Raw genomic sequence first — 18,729 nt, forward strand, 5'->3', positions numbered from 1 at the left:
CACCGACGCAGCGGTGAGATACCAGGGTGAGAGCGCGAGTTTCAAAAGCACAAAGGTTTTATAGGGGTCTAGGGGCAGTTGGTGAGGTAATGGCTGTGGCCTCAGCCGATTGGCTGGGGAGGGGTCGTGGCCTCGGCCGATTGGCTGGGGAAGGGTCGGAGTCCTGTTACGCAGGTCGCTGGGCGTGATCAGGAAGTTTGAACGGGTGAGCAGGAGGTTACTCAAGGGGAGGAGGCACGGTCGGAGGTTTCTGTGATTTTCACGGAAAAGGGGTCATGTCGGGGACATAGTCACTCAAGGTGGAGGACACAAAACAAGATGGAGTCGGCCGGCGTAGGCCCGCCCTTTCAGGGAGTACTAAAGAAAGTACTACACAGCTAGTAGCCTTCACTTTGGTTCACTCCGGTGTATCTGCTTCCACCAGTTGAGAAGAATGCTTAGCAAGAGTTGGTTATGTTTGTTACCAATCTAGTTCCATCATACTCATAATTATGTAGCTAAATTACACAAATTGATAAAATTTGAGTCGGCAAAGAAAAAGAACTGTTTCTAAGAAAACCAAGAAGGTCGGGGTGCCTGGGTGGCTCAGTCGGTTAAGCGTCGGACTTCAGCTCAGGTCATGATCTCGCGGTTTGTGAGTTTGAGCCCCGTGTCGGGAGCCTGGAGCCTGCTTCGGATTCTGTGTCTCCGGCTCTCTCTGCCCCTCCCCAACTTGTGCTCTGTCTCTGTCTATCAAAAATAAATAAAGTGTAAAAAAGAAAACCAAGAATGCTTTGGAAAGACGGGATAAAGATGAATGCTAATAAAAAATAGCTATTCATGTTATTTTCCACTTTTTGTGTAAGGCTTTAGATTGTATTTTTTCAACATGGGTCATTTTAACTGCAAAGATAGTTCCATCAAAAGGCAAAGAAAAGATGTTCAAAATTTAATACTGTGCAATTAAGATGTAAAGACACTAATTGTATAAATGTCTATTTTTATATCTTGTCCACAATGATCATTTCTTCTCCCTCTCATCATTAACAAATGTTTAAATAAATTGCTTAAAACTTAAAAAAAAAAAAAAACTATTGAATTGGGTGTAGGCAAAGTGGTTATGAGCGACTAGAAAGACTTTTTTTTTTCCTAAGTTTTTTCACTTATTTTGAGAGAGAGTGAAACAATGGTGGGGAGGGGCAGAGAGGGAAGGAGAGAGAGGGAATCCCAAGTAGGCCCCGATGTGTGGCTCAAACTCACAAACTGTGAGATCATGACCTGAGCCGAAACCAAGAGTCAGACGCTCAACTGACTGAGCCACCAACAAGCCCCCTAGAAAGACTTTTTAAAGCCCCAGGTCTGGTAGGATTCTGCATTCGATTTGATTTGCAAGAGTCTTTGACTTGTCTCTACTTTGAACAAAATGAAACAAAGTCAAATGCAAAGCACTAGGCATATAGTTTGTGCAAGAACTCCAATCAGACGGACCATACTCAAGAGAAAGACCTTGGAGAATGACAAGGGAATACGTATCTAGGTAAAAATAATATTCTTTTTTTTTCTAAGTTAGAATTCCAAGGTTTCGTTTTTTTTCTTTAATTTCATTTTTTAAATTTACATCCAAATTAGTTAGCATATAGTGCAGCAATGATTTCAGGAGTAGATTCCTTAGTGCCCCTGACCCATTTAGCCCATCCCCCCTCCCACAATCCCCCCCATAACCCTCAGTTTGTTCTCCATATTTAAGAGTCTCTTCTGTTTCGTCCCCCTCCCTGTTTTTATATTTTTGTTTCCCTTCCCTTATGTTCATCTGTTTTGTCTCTTAAAGTCCTCATATGAGTGAAGTCATATGATTTTTGTCTTTCTCTGACTGATACTTTCACTTAGCATAATACCCTCCAGTTCCATCCACGTAGTTGCAAATGGCAAGATTTCCTTCTTTTTGATTGCCGAGTAATACTCCATTGTGTGTGTGTGTGTGTGTGTGTGTGTGTGTGTGTGTATTTATATATACACCACATCTTCTTTATCCATTCATCCATGGATGGACATTTGGGTTCTTTCCATACTTTGGCTATTGTTGATAGTGTTTCTATAAATGTGGGAGTGCCTGTGTCCCTTCGAAACAGCACACCTGTGTCCCGTGGATAAATGCCTACTAGTGCAATTGCTGGGTCGTAGTTCTATTTTTAGTTTTTTGAGGAACCTCCATACTGTGTTCCAGAGTGGCTGCACCAGCTTGCATTCCCAAAAAATAATATTCTTAAGGCATATATATTGATAAGGATACAGGTTAGACTTCATGTGACAGACACCCAAAATAATAGTGATTTACTCCAGAGAAAAGTTTTTCTTTTCTTTCACATAAAAGTGTTAATTAGCATGGCTGTCTGCGGCCACAAACCCCCAAATTATAATGACTCCGACACAATAGAAATTTATTTATCACTCACAGATAGTTCAAATGGATGATCCTGGTCACTGGGTAGCCCTCCTCTACAGGGTGATTCAGGGATCCAGGTTTTTCCATCTTGTAGTTCTGCTATTTTCAGAACTTTCTGTGTCTTTTTTTTTTTTTTAACGTTTATTTATTTTTGAGACAGAGAGAGAGACAGAGCATGAACGGGGGAGGAGCAGAGAGAGAGGGAGACACAGAATCGGAAGCAGGCTCCAGGCTCTGAGGCATCAGCCCAGAGCCCGACGCGGGGCTCGAACTCACGGACCGCGAGATCGTGACCTGAGCTGAAGTCGGAAGCTTAACCGACTGAGCCACCCAGGCGCCCCTGAACTTTCTGTGTCTTATCTAGAGGAATGGGCAAGGCAATGGAACCTGCATAGCCACATTTTGAAAGCCTTGGTCTGAAAATTCCATACATCATCTCTCACATTCTGTTGGCTATAACTCTGTTACCTGGCCACATCTAACTGTTAGGGAGGCTGAGAAACAGCCTGGTAGAAATCGGCTGGAAGTCTGTTTGTTCAGCTAAAATCAGAGTTTCTGTAACTGTAACAGTTAACTATTGCTTTGTAACAAATCGCCCCAAAATGTAACGGCTTAAAGCGAGAAACATTTACTTCACAGTTTCTGTGGAGCAGGAATCTGGATGCAGCTTAGTCTAGGTGTTGGCCAAGGCTCTATTTGGAGAGGAGTGCTTCTGGGCTCACTCTGTTGGCTGTCAGCAGCCTCAGAAGATCCACTTCCAAGCTTACTCACAAGGCCATTGGCAGCCATCAAGTCCTTGTTGGCTCTTGCCAGAGGAATTGATTGCTTGTCCTGTGGGCTTCTTCAGAGGGCAGCTCATCACATGCAAGCTGGAACAGAGGAGGAAGGGGAGAAAGCAAGAGAATGAGCAAGATGGAAGCCAGAATCTTTTTGTAACTTAATCTCAGAAGTGATATTCGATCACTTTTGCCATATTCTTTTGTTAGAAGCAAGTCATAGGCCCAGTCCACATTCAAGGGAGTGGATTTCACAACACGAATACCGGGAGGCAGGGACTCATAGGTTGTATTTCAGATGCTGTCATTAATTACTCTGAGAGAAGGGAAAGCAGATAACTGAGAAACAAGCAACCTATTCCAGTGTATTTATCTTTCTTTTTTATGATTCCACACTTCAGTAAGCTTTTTCAATTAACCAACCAATTCCAAATATGTTGGATAATAATAAAAACTAACACTTTAACAAGTGTCAAGCACCAATTTTAGTCCTTTATTTGTATTATCTTGTTAAAATGCTGACACCGACCCTTTGAGGTAAATGCATTTTTTTTTGAACAATTTATAGACCAAGAAATTGAAAGCACAGAGAATTAAAAAAAAATTTTTTTTTTAACTTTCATTTATTTTTGAGAGAGAGAGAGAGAGAGAGAGAGAGAGAGAGAGACAGAGCATAACCAGGGGAGGGGCAGAGAGAGAGACAGACAGAATCTGAAGCAGGCTCCAGGCTCTGAGCTATCAGCATAGAGCCCGACCTGGGGCTCGAACCCATGAACTGTAAGATGACCTGATTCAAGCCGACGGCTTAACCGGCTGAGCCACCCAGGTGCCCTGAAAGCACAGAGAATTTAAATAACTTGGCCAAGGGCACACAACCTCTCCACACTCCTCACTCTGTCTCTTCAGCTCGGGCAGTCCACTGGACCCCACCATGGTTCTGTCCCTGTCCCACAGCCTAGAAACTCTCTTAGGTCAGAAAACTGGGTCGGTCACTGGGCTCATTCATTTGTTTCCTGTTTCTCAGGCAGTACTATCCTCCATTGCTTGACTTCCTCACAGATGACCTCACTGATGCTGACCAGGAAGTCCCAGGCTGATTGGTTTAAAATTTCACTCCTGGGGGAGGCCGAGACTGCAGTTCAGTTGGGTATGAAGTCTTGGTGGGGCTTCACAAAAGTGACACTCCACTTTGGGCCTGTTGTTTCTTTTTAGCACTCCCTTAGATGGACTCCATAGCAGAGAAGAACATAGGATCATTCACAGGCACCCATGACGCACACCCATAAGTTTCCAGAAATAACAAAGGAAGAGACAGTGGGTAAAGGAGCAGCCCTGTGACATTTGAACTGTTAACGTTGAGGTGTTGTCATTCCTAACCGTGGGCTCGTGGTGCCTGAGGAAACTTGAGTTATAAATAAAAAGTATGTTCTGGAATAGAAGAGTGCACAGAGATGGTTTTGACTTTCTCTAAGGAACTCCATGCAGCTTCACAGGTCAAGCTAAGACTTGAAGGAGAAATGGGAGTTCACCAGTGTCAGGTGAGAGGTAGGACGAGAAGGGGAAGGGAATTGTTTGTGCTGTGGGTGACAGCATAAAAGACCACAGCATGTTCTGGAATGTGAACATGGCACTATAAAGCTCAAGTTGAGGGGTGCCTGGGTGGCTCAGTCATTTGAGCCTCTGGCCCTTGACTTTGGCTCAGGTCATGATTTCACGGTTCTTGGGATTGAGCCCGCTGTGCTGTCAGCACAGAGCCTGCTTGGGATTCCCTCTCTCCCGCTCTGTCTCTCTCTCAAAATAAATAAATAAACATTTAAAAAACACTCAAGTCGAGAATTGTCTTATGAACTGTGTTGTCTAAATGGAGTGTCTCTCAATCAGATGGGGCCCCAAATGTGGGGCAATGATCAGGTGGATATTGAATATGTCCTGGGGGGCAGGACAGCAGAGAGGCTATCTGAAACAAGGTAGTGGGAGGAGGTTTTTTTTTTTTTTTTTTTTTTTTTTTTTTTTTTTTTTTTTTTTTTTTATTTTTGGGACAGAGAGAGACAGAGCATGAACGGGGGAGGGGCAGAGAGAGAGGGAGACACAGAATCGGAAACAGGCTCCAGGCTCCGAGCCATCAGCCCAGAGCCTGACGCGGGGCTCGAACTCACGGACCGCGAGATCGTGACCTGGCTGAAGTCGGACGCTTAACCGACTGCGCCACCCAGGCGCCCCGGGAGGAGGTTGTTTTTAAGGAAGGAAGGTGAGGAGGTACGGTGAAGTATGGAATTCTCCCTTTTTGGTAACTATGCCTGGTTGTAAGTATCCCATGGGTCAGTTAGGGCCTATGGATATTTTGAGGTGAGTCGCCTGATGGGCCTGTCTGTACCCAGCCTGGTGGTTGCTGCGGGCCCTTTCTACATTCTTTCGCTCAAGCCTGCTTGCCTAAAAGTGGCCTCTACATAAATGAGACCTAGAAGGATGGACCGATGATTGGGTTCTATTTGTTGGCATCCTTTGAAGCTTGGGATGAATTTCTCCATGGGCGAGTTTAATTTGCATCTGCTGGGTTTCCTGGGAGTCCACTAATCCAAGATCACTCTAAAATTCTCACTTTGAGGTTTTTAATACTACCAAGACAATAAGAATTTGGCCTGTGGGCTGGCTTTCAGTTCTAAAGTTTTGTTGTTTTGTTAAGATTTTATTTTTAAGTAATGTGTGCCTCCAACGTGGGGCTCAAACCTACAACCTTGAGATCAAGAGTCCCATGCTCCACCAACTGAACCAGCCAGACGCCCCTCAGTTCTAAGTTCTTGTCTGTGATTTCCTCCCTTTGCTCAGCACCAACATTTGAATTTATTTATTTGCTTCTGTAGTCCTCTGGAGCCAGGGGTGGAAATTTTTTAGTGAAGAAGTTTATCCAGATACCTAGGTCACCAAATAATCAGAAACAGAATGAAAACCGTCTTTTGAAAAGGCTAGCGTTTTATTTACTGTCACCTTATATGCTGAGAAAACTATTTCCAGATTTCTTTGCTTTATAAAATTTGGGTAAAGGAAAGAACGTGGAAATGGCTAATCCAATGACAGAGAGCTGGACTTTTTCAAATATTTTTAATCTACTTACTGCTTTACTTATCCCCAATGGACCTTGAATGCCAGAGCAAATTTAGTCTGGTCTCTAGGTTAGTGACAAGAACAATAAATTTGAAGGCTTGCGTCCAATGCCAGCATTGTTACACACAAAGTTGGTGACTTTGGGGATTCATTCCTCCCCCGTAACACACAGGACACGAATGCGTACTGTACCTATTACATTCTAGGGCTTCCGTAACAAAATGCCACAATCTGGGTGGCTTAAAACAACAGAAATTTATTGTCTGACGGCTCTGGAGGCTGAAAGTCCAAAGTCAAGGTGCCAGCAGGGACATGCTGTCTCTGAAAAATTTACGAAAGAATCCTTCCTTGCCTCTTCCTGATTTGAGGTTCTTTCCTCAGTTCCTTGGCTTGCAGTGACCTCACCTCAACCTCTGCCTCTGTCAGTTACATGGTGTTCTCCCTGTATGTATATCCAAATTTCCGTATTTCTTAGTAAGGACATCAGTTATTAAGGGTTCGCACTACTCCAGTAGGACCTCATTTTCATTAACTGATTCTTTCTGTAACGATTCTATTTCCAAATAAGATCACCTCCGGAAACACTGGGAGCTAGGACTCCAACGTTACTTTTTGTGGACTTCAACCCAACTCATAACAACTATCTTCCAGGTCACTCCCTCCTCTGTTCCTCACAACACATCATAGGTATTATATATACCTTAAACACTTCTCGTTTTTTTTTTTTTTTTTTTTTTTTAAGGCTGCTGACCTTTTTAAAAAAAATACCGGTATAATTAACATACAATGTTATGCTGGTTTCAGGTGTATGTAGGGGCACCTGGGTGACTCATTTGGTTAAGTGTCCAACTTCTACTCAGGTCATGATCTCCCGGTTTGTGGGTTCAGGCCCCACATGTGTCAGCACAGAGCCCGACAGCACTGGAGCCTGCTGCAGATTCTGTGTCTGCCTCTCTCTCTGCCCCTCCCCCGCTCACACTCTGTCTCTCTCAAAAATAAATAAACATTTAAAAAATTTAAAAGAAAACAAAAAAACAACAATTCTAAACATTACTCCGTGCTCATCAATGTGAGTGTACTCCTAATCCACTTTTCCTATTTCACCCATGCCCCCATGCACCTTCCTTCTGGTAACCATCTGTTTGTTCTCCATAGTTAAGACACTGTTTTTTGGTTTGTCTCTTTTTTAGTTTGTTTGTTGTTTTGTTAAATTTCACATATGAGTGAAATTATGTGGCATTTGTCTCTCTCTGACTTACTGCACTTAGCATTATGCCCTCTACATCCATCCATGTTGTTGCAAGTGACAAGATTTCATTCTTTGTTTTATGGCTGAATAATAGTTGTGTGTGTGTGTGTGTGTGTGTGTGTGTGTCTGGGTGTCTGTGTGTACCGCATCTTCTGTATCCACTCCTCTATCAGTGGATACTTGGGCTGCTTCTATAGTTTGCCTGTAGTAAATAATGCAGTAAACATAGGTATGCCTATGTCTTTTTGATTTGGTGTATTCATATTCTTTGGGTAAATACCCAGTAGTGGAATTACTGGATCGTTTGGTAATTCTATTTTTCATTTTTTTGAGGAACCTCCTCCATACGGTCTCCCAACAGTGGCTGCACCATTTTGCATTCCCACCAATAATACACGGGGGTTCCCTTTTTGCTACATCCTTGCCAATCCTTGTTGTTTCTTATGTTTTTGATTTTAACCATTCTGACAGGTGTGAGGCGACACCTCGTTGTATTTCTGATTTGTATTTCCCTGATGATGAGGGATGTCGAGCATCTTCTCATGTGTCTGCTGGCCATCTGGATGTCTTCTTTGGGGAAGTGTCTGTTCATATCTTCTTCTTTTTTAACTAGATCAGTTTTTAGTGTTGGGTTGTATCAGTTCTTTGTATATTTTGAATACTGACCCTTTATCAGCTAGCTATGTCGTTGGCAAATATCTTCTGCCATTAGTAGGTTGTCTTTTTGGTTTTTTGATTGTTTCCTTTGCTGCTCAGAAGCTTTTTATTTTGATGTAGCCCCAGTACTTTATTTCTGCTTTTATTTCCCTTGCCTCAAGAGATATATCTAGAAAGAAGTTGCTGCGGCCACTGTCAGAGAAATTACTGCCTGTGTTCTCTCCCAGGCTTTTTATGGTTTCAGACCTCATGTTTAGGTCTTTAATCCATCTTTATTTTTTTAAATTTTATAACGTTTATTTATTATTGAAAGATAGAGACAGAGCGCGAGCAGGGGAGGGGCAGAGAGAGACACACACACACACAGAATCTGAAGCAGGCTCCAGGCTCTGAGCTGTCAGCACAGAGCCCAACGCGGGGCTCAAACTCACAAACCGTGAGATCATGACCTGAGCCAAAGTCGGACGCTTAACTGACTGAGCCACCCAGGCGCCCCATCTTGAGTTTATTTTTGTGTGGTGTGAGAAAGTGGTCCGATTTCATTCTTTGCGTGTAGCTGTCCAGTTTTGCCAACAATGTTGAGATCATGTTTTTCCCATTGTGCATTCTTGCCTCCTTTGTCAAAGATTAATTGACTATATAGTTATGGGTTCTCTATTCTTTTAATTTATATGTCTGTTTTTCTGTCAGTACTATACTGTTTTGGTTACTACAGTTTTGGATTATATCTTGAAATCTGGGATTGTGATAACTTCAGTTTTGTTCTTTTTCAAGATTGCTTTGGCTATTTCGGGGTCTTTTGTGCTTCTGTATGAATTTTAGGATTATTTATTGTAATTCTGTAAAAAATGATGTTAAGTATTTTGATAAGGATTTCATTAAGCTTATAGATTGCTTTGGGTAGTATGGACATTTTAACAATATTCTCTCAATCCATGACCATGTAATATCTTACCGTTTATTTGTGTCATGTTCAATTTCTTTGATCAGTGTTTTATAGTTTTCATAGTACAGGTCTTTCACCTTCTTGTTTAAGCTTAATTCTAGCTATTTTACTATTTTTGGTGCAGTTGTGAATGGGATTGTTTTCTTCTTCTACGTCATCGTTAATGTATAGAAATGCAACATATTTCTGTATATTGATTTGTATCCTGCAAACATACTGAATTCATTGATCAGTGTTAGTAGTTTTTTTGGTGGAGTCTTCAGAATTTTCTACATATGGTATCATGTCATCTGCAAAGAGTGAAATGTTTACTTTTTCCTTACAAATTTGGATGACTTTTCTTTCTTTATGTTGTCTAATTGCTGTGACTTGGACTTCCAGTACTATGTCGACTAGAAGTAGTAAGAAGTGGACATCCTTGTCTTGTTCCTGACCTTAAGGGGAAAGCTCTCAGTTTTCCCCAATTGAGTATGATGTTAGCTGTGAGTTTTTCGTATATGGCCTTTATGATGTTGAGGTATGTTCCCTCTAAACCTACTTTGTTAAGTTTTTTTTTTTTTTTTTTTTAACCAGGAATGGATGCTGTACTTCTGATGCATTTCTGCACCTACTGAAATGATCATATGGTTTTTATCCTTTTTCTTGTTAATGTGATGTATCATGTTGATTGATATGTAAATATTGATCCATCCTTGCATCCCTGGAATAAATCCCACTTGATTATGGTGAGTGATTTTTTTAATGTGTTGTTGGATTTGGTTTGTTAGTATTTGGCTGTGGATTTTGCATCTATGTTCATCAGAGATATTGGCCTGTAATTCTCTTTTTTTTTTGTAGTGTCTTTATCTGGCTTTGGTATCAGGGTAATAACTGGCCTCATAAGATGAATTTGGAAGGTTTCCTTCCTTTTCTATTTTTTGGAGTAATTAGAGGAGAATAGGTATTAACTCTTCTATAAATGTTTGATAGAATTCACCTATGAAGCCATCTGGTCCTGGACTTTTGTTTGTTAGGAGTTTTTTGATTACTGAATCAATTTCATTGCTAGTAATTGATCTGTTGAAATTTTCTCTTTCTTACTGATTCAGTTTGGGAGGTTGTGTGTGTCGGGAAATCCATTTCTTTTAGGTTGTTCAATTTGTTGGCATGTAATTGTTCATAATACAGTACTCTCTTATGTTTCTTTGTATTTCTGTGATGTTGTGATTTTCTTCTTTCATTTCTGATTTTGTTTATGTAGGTCCTCTTTCTTTTTATTTTTTTGATGAGACTGACTAGAGGTTTATCAATTTTGTTGACCTTTTCAAAGAACCATCTTATGGCTTCATTGATTTATTCTATATTTTTTTAGTTTATATTTTGTTTATTTCTGCTCTAATCTCAATATTTCCTTCTACTGGTTTGGGGCTTGTTTATTCTTCTTTTTCTAATTCCTTTAGGTATAAGTTTGGGTTGTTTGAGGTTTTTTTTTTTTTTTTTTTGCTTTTTTAAAAAAAAATTTTTTTTTTAATGTTTATTTATTTTTGAGACAGAGAGAGACAGAGCATGAACCGGGGGAGGGGCAGAGAGAGAGGGAGACACAGAATCGGAAGCAGGCTCCAGGCTCTTCAAACTCACGGACCGTGAGATCGTGACCTGAGCTGAAGTCAGACCCTTAACTGACTGAGCCACCCAGGCGCCCCTTTTTTTGCTTCTTGAAGTAGGCCTGTATTGCTAAAACTTCCCTCTTAGAATAGCTTTTGCTGCATACCAAAGATTTGGGGCCATTATGTTTTCATTTTCATTTATCTCCGTGTATTATTATTGTTTTAAATATAATTTGTTGTCCAGTTAGCTAACATACAGTGTGTACAGTGTGCTCTTGGCTTTGGGAGTAGATTCCCATGGTTCATCGCTTACATACAGCACTCGGTGCTCATCCCAACAAATGCCCTCCTCAGTGCCCATCACCCATTTTCCCCTCTCCTCCTGCCCCCTCCATCAACCCTCAGTTTGTTCTCTGTGTTTAAGAGTCTCTTGTGGTTTGCCTCCCTCTATGTTTGAAACTATTTTTCCCCCTTCCGTTCCCCCATGGTCTTCTGTTAAGTTTCTCAAATTCCACTCATGAGTGAAAACATATGACACCTTTCTTTCTCTGACTGACTTATTTCACTTACCATAATGCCCTCCAGTTGTTGGAAGTGACAAGATTTCATTCTTTCTCATTGTCAAGTAGTAGTCCATTGTATATATAAACCACATCTTCTTTATTCATTCATCAGTTGATGGACATTTGGACTCTTTCCATAATTTGGCTATTGTTGAAAGAGCTGCTATAAACTTTGGGGTACATGTGCCCCTATGAATCAGCACTCCTATATCCTTTGGATAAATTTGTAATAGTGTTATTGCTGGGTCATAGGGTAATTCTATTTTTAATTTTTTAAGGAGCCTCCACACTTTTCTAGAATGGCTGCACCAGTTTGCATTCCTATCCAACAGTGCAAGAGGGTTCTGTTTTCCACATCCTCACCAACATCTGTTGTTTCCTTAGTTGTTAATTTTAGCCACTCTGATTGGTGTGAGGTGGTATCTCAATATGGTTTTGATTTGTGTTTCCCTGATGATGCGTGACATTGAGTATCTTTTCAGGTATCTGTTGGCCATCTGGACGTCTTCTTTGGAGAAGTGTCTATTCATGTCTTCTGCCCATTTCTTCACTGGATTATTTGTTTTTGGGGTGAGTTTGGTAAGTTCTTTATAGATTTTGGATACTAACCCTTTACCTGGTATGTCATTTGCAAATATCTTCTCCCATCCCATTGGTTGCCTTTTAGTTTTGCTGATTGTTTCCTTCGCTGTGCAGAAGATTTTTATCTTGTTGAGGTCTCAATAGTTCATTTTTGCTTTTGTTTCCCTTGCCTCGGAGACGTGTCAAGTAAGAAGTTGCTGTGGCCAAGGTCAGAGAGGTTTTTGCCTGCTTTCTCCTCTAGGATTTTTGATGGCTTCCTGTCTTATGTTTGGGTCTTTCATCCATTTTGAGTTTATTTTTTGTGTATGGTGTAAGAAAGTGGTCCAGGTTCATTCTTCTGCGTGTTGCTGTCCAGTTTTCCTAGCACCATTTGCTGTTTTTATTCCATTGGATATTCTTTCCTGCTTTGTCAAAGATTAGTTGGCCATATGTTTGTTGGTTCATTTCTGGGTTCTCTATTCTGTTCCATTGATCTGAGTGTCTGTTTTTGTGCCAATACCATACGGTCCTGATGGTTACAGCTTTGTCATACATCTTGAAGCCTGGGATTGTGATGCCTCCTGCTTTGGTTTTCTTTTTCAGGATTGCTTTGGCTATTTGGGGTCTTTTCTGGTTCCATACAAATTTTAGGAATGTTTGTTCTAGTTCTGTGAAGAATGCTGGTGTTATTTGACATGGATTGCATTGAATATGTAGATTGCTTTGGGTGGTATTGACATTTTAACAATATTTGTTCTTCCAGTCCATGAGCATGGAATATTTTTCTATTTTTTTGTGTGTCGTCTTCAATTTCTTTCATAAACTCTCTATAGTTTTCATTGTATACATTTTTCATCTCTCTCGTTAGGTTTATTCCTAGGTATTTTATGGATTTTGGTGCAATTGTAAATGGAATTGATTCCTTGATTTCTCTTTCTGTTGCTTCATTATTGGTGTATTCTCTTTTCTTCACATTCTTGCTGACACTTGTTATTTCTTGTCTTTTTTATACTAGCTATCCTACCAGGTGTGAAGTGGTATCTCAATGTGGTTTTGATTTGTATTCCCCTGATGATAAGTGATGTTGAGCATCTTTTGATGTGTCTTTTGGCCATCTGGATGTCTTCTTAGGAAAAGTGTCTATTCACGTTTTCTGCCCATTTCTTCACTGGATTATTTGTTTTTGGGGTGTTGAGTTTGGTAAGTTCTTTATAGATTTTGGATACTAACCCTTTATCTGGTATGTCATTTGCAAATATCTTCTCCCATCCCGTTGGTTGTCTTTTAGTTTTGTTGATGTTATCCTTTACAGTGCAGAAGCTTTTTATCTTGATGAGGTCCCAGTAGTTCATTTTTGTTTTTATTTCCCTTGCCTTCGGAGATGTGTCAAGTAAGAAGTTGCTGTGGCCCAAGTCAAAGAGGTTGTTGCTTGTTTTCTTCTCTAGAGTTTTGATGGTTTCCTGTCTCACATTTGGGTCTTTCATCCATTTTGAGTTTATTTTTGTATTCGATGTAAGAAAGTGGTCCAGTTTCATTCTTCTGCATTTTGTTGTCCGGTTTTCCCAGCCCCATTTGCTAAAGAGGCTGTCTTTTTTCCATTGGATACTCTTTCCTGATTTGTCAAAGATTAGTTGGCCATACATTTGTGGGTCCAATTCTGGGTTCTCTATTCCTTTGATCTGAGTGTCTGTTTTTGTGCCAATACCACACTGTCTTGATGGTTACACCTTTGTAGTGGAGGCTAAAGTCTGGAATTGTGGTGCCTCCCGCTTTGGTTCTCTTTTTCAACATTACATTGGCTATTCGGAGTTTTTTGTGGTTCCATACAAATTTTAGGATTGTTTGTTCTAGCTCTGAGAAGAATGCCAGTGCAATTTTGATTGAGATTGCATTGAATGTGTAGATTGCTTTGGGTAGTATTAACATTTTAGCAATATTTATTCTTCCAGTCCATGAGCATGGAATGTTTTAACATTTCTTTGTATCTTCTTCAATTTCTTTCATAAGTTTTCTATAGTTTTCAGCATACAGATATTTTACATCTTTGGTTAGGTTTATTCCTATGTATTTTATGGTTCTTGGTGCGATTGTAAATGGGATCGATTTCTTGATTTCTCTTTCTGTTGTTTCATTATTGGTGTATAGAAATGCAACCAATTTCTGTACATTGATTGTGTATCCTGCAACTTTGCTGAATTCATGTATCAGTTCTCGTAGCTTTTTGGTGGAGTCTTTATGGTTTTCCATATAGAGTACCATGTCATCTGTGAGAAGTGAAGGTTTGACTTCTTTGCCAATTTTGATGCCTTTGATTTCCTTTTGTTGTCTGATTGCTGAGACTAGGACTTCCAATATTATGTTAAACAACAGTGGTGAGAGTGGACATCCCTGTCATGTTCCTAATCTCAGGGGGAAAGCTCTCAGTTTTTCCCCATTGAGGATGATATTAGCTGTGGGCTTTTCATATGTGGTTTTTATGATGGTAAGGTGTGTTCCTTCCATCCCAACTTTCTTGAGGGTTTTTATTAAGAATGGGTGCTGTAGTTTGTCAAATGCTTTTTCTGCATCTATGTCCCAGACTAGGAGTCTCTTGTCCAGCAAGAGAGCGGACCCAGAATTGAAAACAAGAGAGGTTAATGTCTGGAAGGAGACAAGAGCCCCGAGCAGGGCTTTTGTCTCCATATTTATTGAGCACTCAAGATCTTATACATGTGTGAACATGAAGAAAACAAGATCTTATACACGGGTTGAACATGAAGAAAGCAATTAGATAGTAATCATTAACTTATGTGTGTATGAAGCAAAGGGTCTGGGGGGCAAGTGGAGTTTGTGATCAAAGTACGATAGTATATTGGTGTTAGATGGAAAGTAATTTCCTGCAGGTGATATAACAAGTTACTAATGATCCCCTTACAACATCTCACTAGCTAATATCGGATGCTTTCTCCCCGTGGTGGTGGCTTTCCGCCCTAAGCTTTTTTCTAACCCATTTATGTAAGCAGTACCTATTTCCCCACACATCTATTGACAGGATTATATTGTTCTTACCCTTTCTCCTATTAATGTGGTGTATCACACTGACTGATTTGCAAATGTTGAACCAGCCCTGCAGTCCAGGAATGAATCTCACTTGATCATGATGAATAATTCTTTTAATACACTGTTGAGTTCTATTTGCAAGTATCTTTTGAGAATTTTTGTATCTGTGTTCATCAGGGATATTGGCCTATAACGCTTTTTTAGTGAGGTCTCTGTATGGTTTGGGAATCAAGGTAATGCTAGCTTCATAGAATGAGTCTGGAAGCTTTCCTTCTGTTTCTATTTTTTGGAACATCTTGAGAAGCATAGGTATTGACTGTGCTTAAAATGTTTGGTAGAATTCCCCTGGGAAGCCATGTGGCCCAGGACTCTTGCTTGTTGGGAGATTTTTGATAACTGATTCAGTTTCTTTGCTGGTTATGGGTCTGCTCAAATTTTCTATTCTCATTTGAGTTTTGGTAGTGTGTGAATGTGTAGAAATTTGTCCATTTCTTCCAGATTGTCCAGTTTGTTGACATACAACTTTTCATAGTATTCTCTAATAATTATATTTCTGTGGTGTTAGTTGTGATCTCTCCTCTTTTGTTTGTGATTTTATCTTTGGGTCCTCCCTCGTTTCTTTTTGAGAAGTCTGGCTAGGGGTTCATCAATTTTGTCTATTTTTTCAAAATACCTGCTCTTAGATTCATTGATCTTTTCTACTTTTTTAAAAATTCTATATTGTTTATTTCTGATCTAATCTTTATTATTTTTCTTCTGCTGGACTTGAGGTTTCTTTGCTGTTCTGCGTCTAGTTCTTCCTTTAGGTGTGTGGCTAGGTTTTGTATCCGGGATTTTTCTTGTTTCTTGATCTAGGCCTGGATTGCAATGTATTTTCCTCTTATGACTGCTTTGTTGCATCCCAAAGGGTTTGGACTGTCGTGTTTTCATTTGTTTCCATATATTTTTAATTTCTTTCTTAATTGTCTGGTTAACTTATTCTTTTTTTTTTTTAATTTTTTAACATTTATTTATTTTTGAGACAGAGAGAGACAGAGCATGAATGGGGGAGGGTCAGAGAGAGAGGGAGACACAGAATCGGAAGCAGGCTCCAGGCTCTGAGCTGTCAGCACAGAGCCTGACGCGGGGCTCGAACTCACGGACCGTGAGATCATGACCTGAGCCGAAGTCGGACGCTTAACCGACCAAGCCACCCAGGCGCCCCTGGTTAACTTATTCTTTAGTAGGATGTTCTTTAACCTCCATGCATCTGGAGGCTTTCCAAATTTTTCCTTATGGTTGATTTCAAGTTTCATAGCATTGTGATCTGAAAATATGCATGTTATGATGTCAATTCTCTTATATTTATTGGGGGCTGTTTGGTGACTCAGTATGTTATCTATCTTGGAGAATGTTCCATGTACACTGGAGAAGAATGTGTATTCTGCTTTTGGATGAAAAGTTCTGAATATATCTGTCAAATCCATCTGGTCCAGTGTATATCATTCAAGGCCATTGTTTCTTTATTGATTTTCTGTCTAGATGATCTGTCCATTGTTGTTAGTGGAGTTAAAGTCCCCTGCAAGATTGCTTATGTTTGTGATTTATTGATTTATTTATTTGGGTGCTTCAAGTTGGGGGCATATACATTTACAATTGTTAGCTCTTCTTGATGGATAGACCCCGTAATTATGATATAATGCCCTTCTTCATCTTGTTACAGCCTTTAGTTTAACATCTTTTTTAATGTTTATTTTTGAGAGAGACAGAGCGTGAGTGGGGGAGGGACAGAGAGAGAGTCAGACAGACAGACAGAATCTGAAGCAGACCTCAGGCCCTCGAGCTGAGCTTGAACCCATGAGCTGTGAGATCATGACCTGAGCCGAAGTTGGAAGCTTAACCAACTGAGCCACTGAGGCGCCCCTACAGCCTTTAGTTTAAAATCTAGTTTGTCTGATATAAGTATGGCTACCCCAGCTTTCTTTTGACTTCCAGTAGCATGATAGATGGTTCTCCATGTCTTTTGATTGGGGCACTTAGTCCATTTACATTCAGAGTTATTATTGAAAGATAAGGATTTAGTGTCATTGTGTTATCTGTAAGTTTCATGCTTGTGGTGATGTTTCTGGTCCTTTGTAGTCTTTGCAGCATTCCACTCACAGAGTCCCCCTTAGGATCTCTTGCAGGCCTGGTTTGGTGGTCATGAACTCCTTCAGTTTTTGTTTGTCTGGGAAAGCCTTTATGTCTCCTTCTATTCTGAATGACAGCCTTGCTGGATTCTTGGCTGCATATTTTTCCTATTTAGCACATTGAATGCTTATATCAGACAAACTAGATTTTAAACTAAAGGCCCTTCTGGCCTGCCAAGTTTCAGTGGACAGGTCTGCTACTGCCCTTATGTGTCTCCCCTTGTAGGCTTAGGACCATTTGTCCCTAGCTGCTTTCAGAATTCTCTCTTTATCTTTGTATTTTGCCAGTTTCACTATGATATGCTGTGTAGAAGGCCTATTCTTGTTGAATCTGAAGGGATTTCTGTGTGCCTCTTGGATTTGGATGTCGGCTTCCTTCCCCAGATTAGGGAAGTCCTCAGCTATAAATTGTTCAAGTAAACCTTCTGCCCCCTTCTGTCTCTCTTCTTCTTGAATGCCCATGATATGGATATTATTATGTTTCATTGAATCACCTAGTTCTCTAATTCTCCCCTCATGTCTAGTATTTTCTTTTCTCTCTTTTTCTCAGCTTCATCATTTTCCATAATTTTATCTTCTATTTCATTTAATCTCCTGCCTGCTTCCTCCATCCTTGCTGTCACTATATCTGCTTTATTTTGCACCCCATTTACAGCATTTCTTAATTCGTCATGGCTATTAGTTCCTTGATCTCTGCAGCAATAGATTCTCTGCTGTCTTCTATGCTTTTTTCAATCCCAGCCATTAATCTTATGATTATTATTCTAAATTCTTGATCAGATACATTGTTTATATCTGTTTTGAGCAGTTCTCTAGCTCTCATTTCTTCCTGTAATTTCTTTTGAGGAAGATTCTTCCGTTTTGTCATTTTGTCTACTTTTCTGTCCTTTATGTGTTTTAATAGCTTGTTATGTGTCCTGCACCTGTGAGCACTACTATATTAAAAAGGGGTCATACACTGTCCAGGGCCTCGCCCTTCAGGAGGTGTTTTTGGAGTGTGTTGCTTGCTGTCTGTTGTTGTGACTCTGGTTGCTTTTATCTCCCTACTCGTAGTGGTAGTTTGGACCTTCTACCAGACGTGCTTTGATTTGTTCATTGAAGTAACCCTGAAAAAAATTTAAAAAGGGGTGGTGGTGGAAGAAGCCTTATCTCTCATACAAAGAGAGAAATGACAGGGGTGGAGAAAAAAGAAAAGAAAAAAAAAATTGACCAGGCAGAGAATCAGAGAAACTATATGGCTTAATCCAGAGAGAGAGAGAGAGAGAGAGAGAGAGAGAGAGGCAAATAAAGGAGATATAGAAGAGGTGTGAAAAGAATAGATTAAAAATGTCTGCCTAAACAAATCAACAACCAGAATAGAGAAGGGAAGAAATAAGAGGAGGAAAAGAAAGAAATATATATATATAAGAATTGACCAAGAATATATATATATAATTGACCAAGATATAATTGGCCAATATATAATTGACCAAGAATATATATATATAATAAGAGTTGACCAAGAATCAGATCCAAAAATGCAAAGCCACTGGACCGATATCTGACAGTGCCTTGGAACTGGTGGCTGTGCTGGTCTGGAGGAGGGACTGTCTGGTTTGATCAGTGTCAATCTTGCTCCAGTAGATCCGCAGTTACCAAGCACAGAGGGGTGGGGTTTGGT

General features: G+C 40.2%; 1 long non-coding RNA gene across 1 annotated transcript in view; it reads left to right on the forward strand.

Annotated features, from left to right (window-relative positions):
* The window catches only part of LOC125915247 (uncharacterized), a 70,412-nt gene that overhangs the window by 3,203 nt on the left and 48,480 nt on the right, over nt 1-18,729 (forward strand). Inside the window, exon 2 of the long non-coding RNA XR_007455612.1 lies at nt 11,784-11,880. This is a non-coding gene — a long non-coding RNA (uncharacterized LOC125915247). The remainder of the gene's footprint in view (nt 1-11,783; nt 11,881-18,729) is intronic.

The sequence above is a fragment of the Panthera uncia genome, chromosome D1, assembly GCF_023721935.1.
Source record: "Panthera uncia isolate 11264 chromosome D1, Puncia_PCG_1.0, whole genome shotgun sequence".
Taxonomy (NCBI): Eukaryota; Metazoa; Chordata; class Mammalia; order Carnivora; family Felidae; genus Panthera; species Panthera uncia.